At 37.4% G+C, this 7,890-nt stretch overlaps 1 pseudogene; it reads left to right on the top strand.

Moving 5' to 3' along the window:
• The first annotated feature begins 212 nt into the window (after positions 1–212).
• LOC109375414 (tyrosine-protein phosphatase non-receptor type 12-like) lies at positions 213–7,436 on the top strand (annotated as a pseudogene).
• The last annotated feature ends 454 nt before the right edge of the window (positions 7,437–7,890 follow it).

Here is a 7,890-nt window from a genome sequence, read left to right as displayed (position 1 = left end):
TTAGTTGTATTATCAGCTTCACTTAGTTGAAAGTATTTTTACATTTTTGTGAGATTTCTTTTGACCCATGTACTATTTAGAAATGTGTTATTTATTTTCCGTGTATATTGGGATTCCCCAATAGATCTTTCTGTTATTCATTTATAGTTTAATTCCATTGTGGTCTATGAGGATATATGTTTGATTCTTATTTTTTTTAAATTTGTTAAGGTATGTTTTATGACTCAGGATGTTTTATGACTCAGGCCTTTCTTGGTGAGTGTTCTATAAGAGCTTGAGAAAAATATGTATTCTGCTGTTATTGAACAAAGCAGTTTATAAATATCAATTATATCCAGTTGAATGATGGTACTTTTGAGTTCAACTGTGTCCTTACTGATTTTCTGCCTGATTTGTCTATTTCTGATTGAAGGGTGTTGAGCATTTTACATGATTCCATTTTCCCTTTTTTCTTAGTATATTATACTTCTCTTTTTATTCCCCCAGTGGTTGTCCTAGAATTGCAATACGCATTTACAGCTAATTCAAGTCTACTTTCAATTAACACTATAACACTTCATAGGTAGTATAAGTACATTATAATAAAAAAAGTGCCCTAATTCCTCCCTTTTATCATTCCTGTCATTCATTTCACTTATACATAAGCTACAATCATTAAATATATTTTCTTATATTTGTTTTGAAAAAAATGGTGATCTGTTAGATCAGTTAAGATGAAAAATAAGTTTTTATTTTATCTCTACTTTCTATCTCTCTGCTTACATTGCCATCTGTTCTTGCATATTGTCTACTTAGTCTGTTAAAGCTCTTAGAATATTAATCATAGATTTTTTTAAAATTTCTTGTCTCATAATTCCAACATTCTTGCCATATCTAACTGGTTCTGTTGCTTGCTCAGTATCCTCAAACTGTGTTTTTTGCCTTTCAGTATGGCTTATAGTTTTTTCTTGGTAATCAAACATGATGTACTGAGAAAGAAAGAAAAAAAACTAGTAAATAGGCCTTTAGTAAAGTGGTGGTAAGTAAGGTGTGATGGCTGATGGGAAAGGAAGTGTTCTATAGTCCTGTGATCAGGTCTCAAGTCATTCAGTGAGCCTGTGACCCTGGACTGTGAACTTCACAAGCTTCTCAGTCTCACCCAATCCCTCTTATTGGGACAAAATATCTAGAGTGGGCTGGAGTTGGGTATTTCCCTCCCCCTAAGTCAGCTGGGCTCTAATCAAACCACATAGGTTAGGCTTTGATAAATAGCTTCTCTTGAGGGCAGGCTTATGTGAAAATGGCTACTTTTCCCTCCCCCTGCCTGAAACACAAAGGGATTTGTCTCCATTCTTCACTGTTAGAAACTGCACAGTTCCTGGAGGTACAACTCATGAAGGTGTAAGGGTCCCTGTATGACTGGGCCTCAGACTCGTCCCCACTGAGACTCTAGCAATTCTCCAATNATTAGAAAACTATATAAATATATGTATGAGTGAAGTCATACGGTTCTTGATTTTTCCTGACTTCTTTGGCTTAGCATAGCAATCTCAAGATCCATCCATGTTGTCACAAATGGTAGTATTTCATCTTTTCTTATGGCAGAGTACTATTCCATTGTGTATATATGGAATATAGAACTGAAAGCAACAAAGAAACAAGATACACAAACAAACAAAAACTCACAAAGACAACAGTTTAGTGGTTACCAGAGGATAAGGGGGAAGGGGATAGTAGTTGAGGGTAAATGGGATCAAATATGTGGTGATGGAAGGAGAACTGATTCTGGATGGTGAACACATAATGCAATATACAGACGATGTATTACAGAATTCTACACTTGAAACCTATGTAACTTTACTAACCACTGTCACCCACATATACATACATATATACATATATCTATATATCTATATATATAAAGATATCTGATTTGCCATTAAAAAAAAAAACAAACAGGAAGAGCGGCTCATGTCAGGGAAGGAGTGGTGTGGATCCGAGTGAGAAACCGCCTCCGCGCCTTCCCCGAGCGCCTGGCGGCCTGTGGGCCCGAGGCAGTGGCCTATGGCAGGTGCGTGCAGGAGTCCACGGCCCCGGGCGGTCGCCTGACGAAGGATCTTTGCGCGCAGGAGTTCGAGGCCCTGCGGAGCTGCTTTGCCGCCGTGGCCAAAACGACCTTGAAGGGAGGCTGTTAGGAGGGACCAGTGCTGCAGTTCACGGCCATGTGCTGCCCCAGAGCGCAGAGACAGGCACCTGGTCTTGATGGCCGCAAGGGAGCAACATCTTGAAACAGTGAAAGCTCTTAGGGCTAAAAGGACTTGACTGCTTCAGGGCGAGCTATGGGCAGAGGGGCAGTGGTCCCCATCAGTGTATACACGGGGGTTTGGGTTAGAATGAGATGGCAATGAACCACCACTAAAGACTATGCAGGTCACAAAAAACAAAAAATAAAACAAAACAAACAAAAAGCCAAAAAATGGTCCCTCCTCTTTCCAAAGTATAGTTCATTTCTTTGTTAAATATTAAAAAAAAATGTCAAAGTTGCTATCTTGGAAAAGTGCTGTGAAACACATTTGCTCATATTTAACTGAAGTAGAAATATCATTAAAGAAAATCAGGGTAGCATATTGAATACAAGATATGTTAAAGAGTCACATTTCATCCTCACTGCAACCCAGGATACACTTTTGCTAAGTGCAATCCACATCATCAAGTGAACTGTAAACGCTAATCAGCTCAGGAAACCCCAGGGTGCTTTTTATTGCTGTAATACTTTATAAGATTTCCCTGACTTTAAATAAAATACAATTTTGTTTCTTGGAAAGAAGCATACAGTTTGTTCTCTAGACTATTTTGTAGTTTTGCTTTAATAGGTTAAGCTTAAAAAAATGTACATGACATTTGGATGCAAAATTCTGTCAAAATCAGGGAAGGCTTCATTGATGGAATCACTACTGAAAATAGGTAATTGGTGGAATCTTTACATAAACGTGGCCTACTTATGAATTCCTTAGACTCAGAAAGGTAACTCAGAAGCTGATGTATTCGTAATGCCAAAAAAGACACAATATACGTGACCAATGTGTACACAGTTATGAAGGTTAAGCTCCATGAAAATCTTGGAAATTGATTACATGAATTCTATGTCTTCATGCTTTTTACCTACCTAATTAAAATTTGCCCAATGATATTTTCACCATGGCTATTTTATTTTCATTATAAATACATTTGTACATTTATAGATTTATAATAATGCATATGTATTTTAATAAGTTACGAGCACACGTCCCTCATATATCTATCTCTACATTAGGATTCTGTTATTCAAAACATCATCACACTTCTTCAATGGAACTAGAGATCCCAAATGTTAATATAGTATTAAATGTTTAACCTGATGCAGCCTGTTCTTAACTCAATAACATCTTCTCCAAACATCTGTAGTCTTACATCTTTTGGAGTTGTGTTTTGATAATTTTGGGATCTTAATACTTAGTAACATATTGAAACCTTCTAGATAAAGTTATTTGACCAGCTCCACAAGGTGCTATACTTTTTTTTTATAGACTTAATTTTTTTTTTTTNTCCTAGAGTTTTATTATTAGGTATCACATATTGAGAGAAATAATCTGTACCAGTCTGAGAAAGAAGATATCATTTAGTTTCCGCTCCTACTTATAAAGGGCTTTTACTAAAAATGGATGTTGCGTTTTTTTCAAAATAATTTTGGCATGTTCTGGGATAATCACTTTATTTTTTTTCTATGATATACTGATGTGAAAAATTATATTAATGAATTCATAATATTGAATTATGTTTGTATTCTTGAAAGAAAACCTGCTGCTTTCATTATTTCATAAACAGCTGGATAAATTTAGTATTGGGTTTTAGATTTTGGCATCTAAATGTAAATATTTGTGAGATTACTTTGTTGTTTTCTCTTTTGTGTGTGTTAGTTTTAAAAGTTTTTGATAGTGTTCAGCCAGTATTTGAATGGGGATTTTTCCCCCCACATATTTTAATGCCCTTGAAGAGGTAACAAGTCAAAAAATTATTTCTTTAAAATTTGAAATAATTTTTCTTTAAATCCTCTGATCAGGTAAATGTTTACATTGTTTCTCAAGTACTTCTTAAGAACGTTTTCTATTTCTTCAGCAGTTAATATTCATATTTGATATGAATGAGAATCATTCATTGCATCATGATTTTCAAATGTTTTTGTATCTAAGATGACACCTCCTTTCTTACCCCTAATTTTCTTCTTGTCTCTTATTTTTCCTTGATTGGGATAAAGAGAGCTTTGTGTATATATATATAAATGAATGAAAAAAATAATAAAACTCAGAGACCACAATATAAGATACTGATCCCTAGTTCTGCCTTCTTTTCCTCTTCTTTCCGGTGTTATGTCTGGACCTGCTTCCAATTTACTCACTTTGTCACTTTGACCAGCATGTCTGGTCAGCATATCTTCTTGGAATAGGTTAGATGTTTTTCAGAGTTAGGGTACTGAGTGTAACTTCTGAAAATGGAATTTGACTTTACACTAATAAAACCTACTTTGAAAAAAAAAGATTTTACCTTCTGCTTAGAATATTTTTTCAAACTATCACCAGGCTATCATTCAAAAAGGCCCTAACATTTCTCAATACCTAAACTGTGTCACCAGCTATAATTACTTACAAGAACTAAACAGGACTCCCCACCACAAAGACCAAGGTGCAGAGCACAAAAACCAAGATGGTGACAGGGCATCGTGTGTAAAAGGGCTGAGTTCAACAGAACTACACATGCATAAAATAATTTAATCACCATGTGCCACAGCCTATAAATGCAGAGGACTCCTCCCCAGTGGGGGAGAAGGTGAGCTCACCTGAGAACATGAGCTCCCCCTTTCCCATTCCCCGTGAAAGAATAAAGTTTCTGCTCTGCCTTACTGAACTCAGGCTTGTTCTATTAGCATGAATGGCACTGTGAAGAGGGACATTGGTTTAGACCCCCTGGAAGGGCCAGTAACAAAACTGTGCTATGAAAAATTCTTGAGTTTTAAGTATTATGAAAAATTAGTTCCAATGACAGATACTGTTGGGAGCCACTTGAGGACAGTTGGGGATACTGAGGCTGTGGCAAATGGCTACATGCCTCTATACAGGACCCTATGCCTGAGGGAGCTGCTGAATAAGAGTCTGCTTAGTAACTGCTAATGCAAGGCTTGAGACATCCCCAAAGGTACCCATTCCCACAGCAAGCCCACCACATCTGCTCAAGCTCACCGCATCTGCTCAAGCCCATCGCATTTGCTTGTTTACAGTTTCACTATAGGCTCATACCTTGGGGGATTTCAGGTCTCCTGAAATCCCTGGCCCTAGTTCCTGGTTTCTGTATGCCTATATACAAAATCCCTACCAAAAGCCCCTTTACAAAGAGGAACTTACTGCCTATATAACAAAGACCTTTCCAATAAACTGGGTCTCAGTCTGCTACCCACAGCCTGAGTCCCTCCTGTTCCTAGCTTTTTTCTCTTCTTTTTTATTTCTTATCTCCCACCCAGTCCTCTCAGGGACCGTTCGGGGGGCATCTGGCCTGATCAACCAGACATCCTCAGGTGGGCTGAGCAGGTCTCAGCAAGATACCATCCAAAGCCAGTGTTGCACATGGTTTCATCAGAACAACATTTAACAGACCTCAACAGAAATTATAACAAATCAACAGAACTCCAGGGAAAAGTGAATCAACTATTGAACAGATAGATAAAAACTTGGACCACAATTTAAGTTTTGAGATTAAGAATGTTCTTCTGCACCCAGTAATCCCATTTCTGGGTATTTGAATAAACCCAAAATGTTATTTTGAAGGGACATGTGCATCCATATGTTCATTGCAGCACTGTTTATGACGGCCAAGATGTGGAGGCAGCCTGGGTGTCCACTGACCAATGAATGGATAAAGAGGAGGTGGTATGTATATACAATGGAGTATTATTCAGCCATGGAAGGGAATGTGCTCTTGCCATCTGGGGCAGAATGGATGGACCTAGAGAGTGTTGTGCTGAGTGGATATGTCAGACAGGAAAAGACAGATGCCATGTGATTTCGCTTATGAGTGAAATCTAAAGAACAAAATAAACAAACAAAACAGACAGAAACTCATAGATACAGAGAACATTTTGATGATTGCCAGATGGAATGGGGGTTTGGGGTGTGGGTGAAAAAAGGGAAGGGATTAAGAAGCACAAATTGATAGTTACAAAGTAGTCGTGGCGATGTAAAATACAGCACAGGGAATACAGTCAAAACATGTATGATGCCAGGTATACTGGCACTTCCTGCCAGACAAGTCAGGAAGATCACTTTTAAACTATATAAATGCCTAACCATTATGCTATACACCTGAAACTAATATAAAATAACATTGAATGTCAAAATAAATAAATGTAACATATTAATAAAAAAGATCCCTCTACAAGAGGGGCCAAAATGTTTTGATGGGAGCACACTCTTGAACATGGGACATGCAATTAAAATTAAATCATCTTCACCTTCTGTAACTGATAAAATCTCTAAGTCACAGGAGTTGAATTCAGGGGATCTAAAAGTTGATGAGATTTCTCAGAATTCTTTCATGGACCACCGTGCAACACAGTCAAATAAAGTTCCAGGTATTCTACCAGAAGAATCACAGAATTCAGACACACCTCCAAGGCCAGCCCGTTTGCCTCTTGATGAGAAATGGCAAGTAATAAGGTCATTTCATGGACCTGAAAATACCCCACCCATGCCCTGTTCCTCTGAAGGCAAATCCTCAGACATCCACGGTTAAATAATGAAAACTGGGAGTTTAACCACAAGCCCCTCAATTTTAGTTGAAACCCATGATCTTATGGATCATCCTAACAGTTCACCTCTATTCAGACCTCTCCTCAGTTTTACTAATCCTCTTCCCTCTGATGACATGAACTCACATGAAAGGAACTCTGACGATGCTGGGACCAAGAATAAAACTAGTATTTCCACTAATGCCACTAGTGTTGAAAGCATTTGTACAAGGCAAGTATTGCTGATGTCCATTGCTAGACATGATATGGCAGGAATAATACCTTTGGGTGCTGAAAAGGATGTCGATGCTAATAAAGATTCACCTCCTCCCCTGGCTGAAAGAACTCCCAAATCTTTTGTGTTAGCAAGTGAATATAATACACCTGTAAGATCTAAATGGAATGAACTTCAAAGTCAGGAAGAGTCTGAACAAAAAAATCTGAAGGCTTGATAACCTGTGGAAGTGAAAATTGTGATTATCCAGCAGCAGGTCTCACACAAAGACTTGTTCAGAACTTCCACCTACTGTCAGTAACAATAAAGGTCAAATATTAGGAAATCCAAGAAGCCACAGATACTGGTTTTTATAATCGCTATGGAAAACCCAAGGCACCAAGAGATCCACCTTCAGAATGGATATGATTCAGGAAGCTAAAGACATTTTAAAATACACTGGAAAATTCAAGTACCACCAAAAGCCAGATATACAGTATTCCAACTTAAAAAAGTGGGACTAACAGCAGTGTAGATTATTGCCTTAGTATATTTTGCTGGGACCATCTACCTGCCTTCTACTATACTTAGGAAAAAATATTACATGTGATTTCTTTTGTACCTTCAAGTAGGATTTCCTTGATGTCTCTTAACCCTGTTACATGCTGCTTGTAGACAGGTTAATACAGTAATACTTTTATGACAAATTGACTTTAATGACTACTCTTTTGCTAATGTTCTATCATGTATACATAATTTGTATATGTAACAGGGCAAGTAGATATATGAGTTGATAAAAGTTGTAGTCATAAATTATTACTAACAGAAGATGTAAGAAATTTCTGCATGGTCTAAATCTTTGTGTATATTATTTGTAAATTAT

Source organism: Hipposideros armiger, unplaced genomic scaffold (genome assembly GCF_001890085.2).
Source record: "Hipposideros armiger isolate ML-2016 unplaced genomic scaffold, ASM189008v1 scaffold_945, whole genome shotgun sequence".
NCBI lineage: Eukaryota > Metazoa > Chordata > Mammalia > Chiroptera > Hipposideridae > Hipposideros > Hipposideros armiger.
The sequence above is the reverse complement of the archived record's forward strand: the minus strand, read 5'-3'. Positions and strand labels throughout refer to the sequence as shown.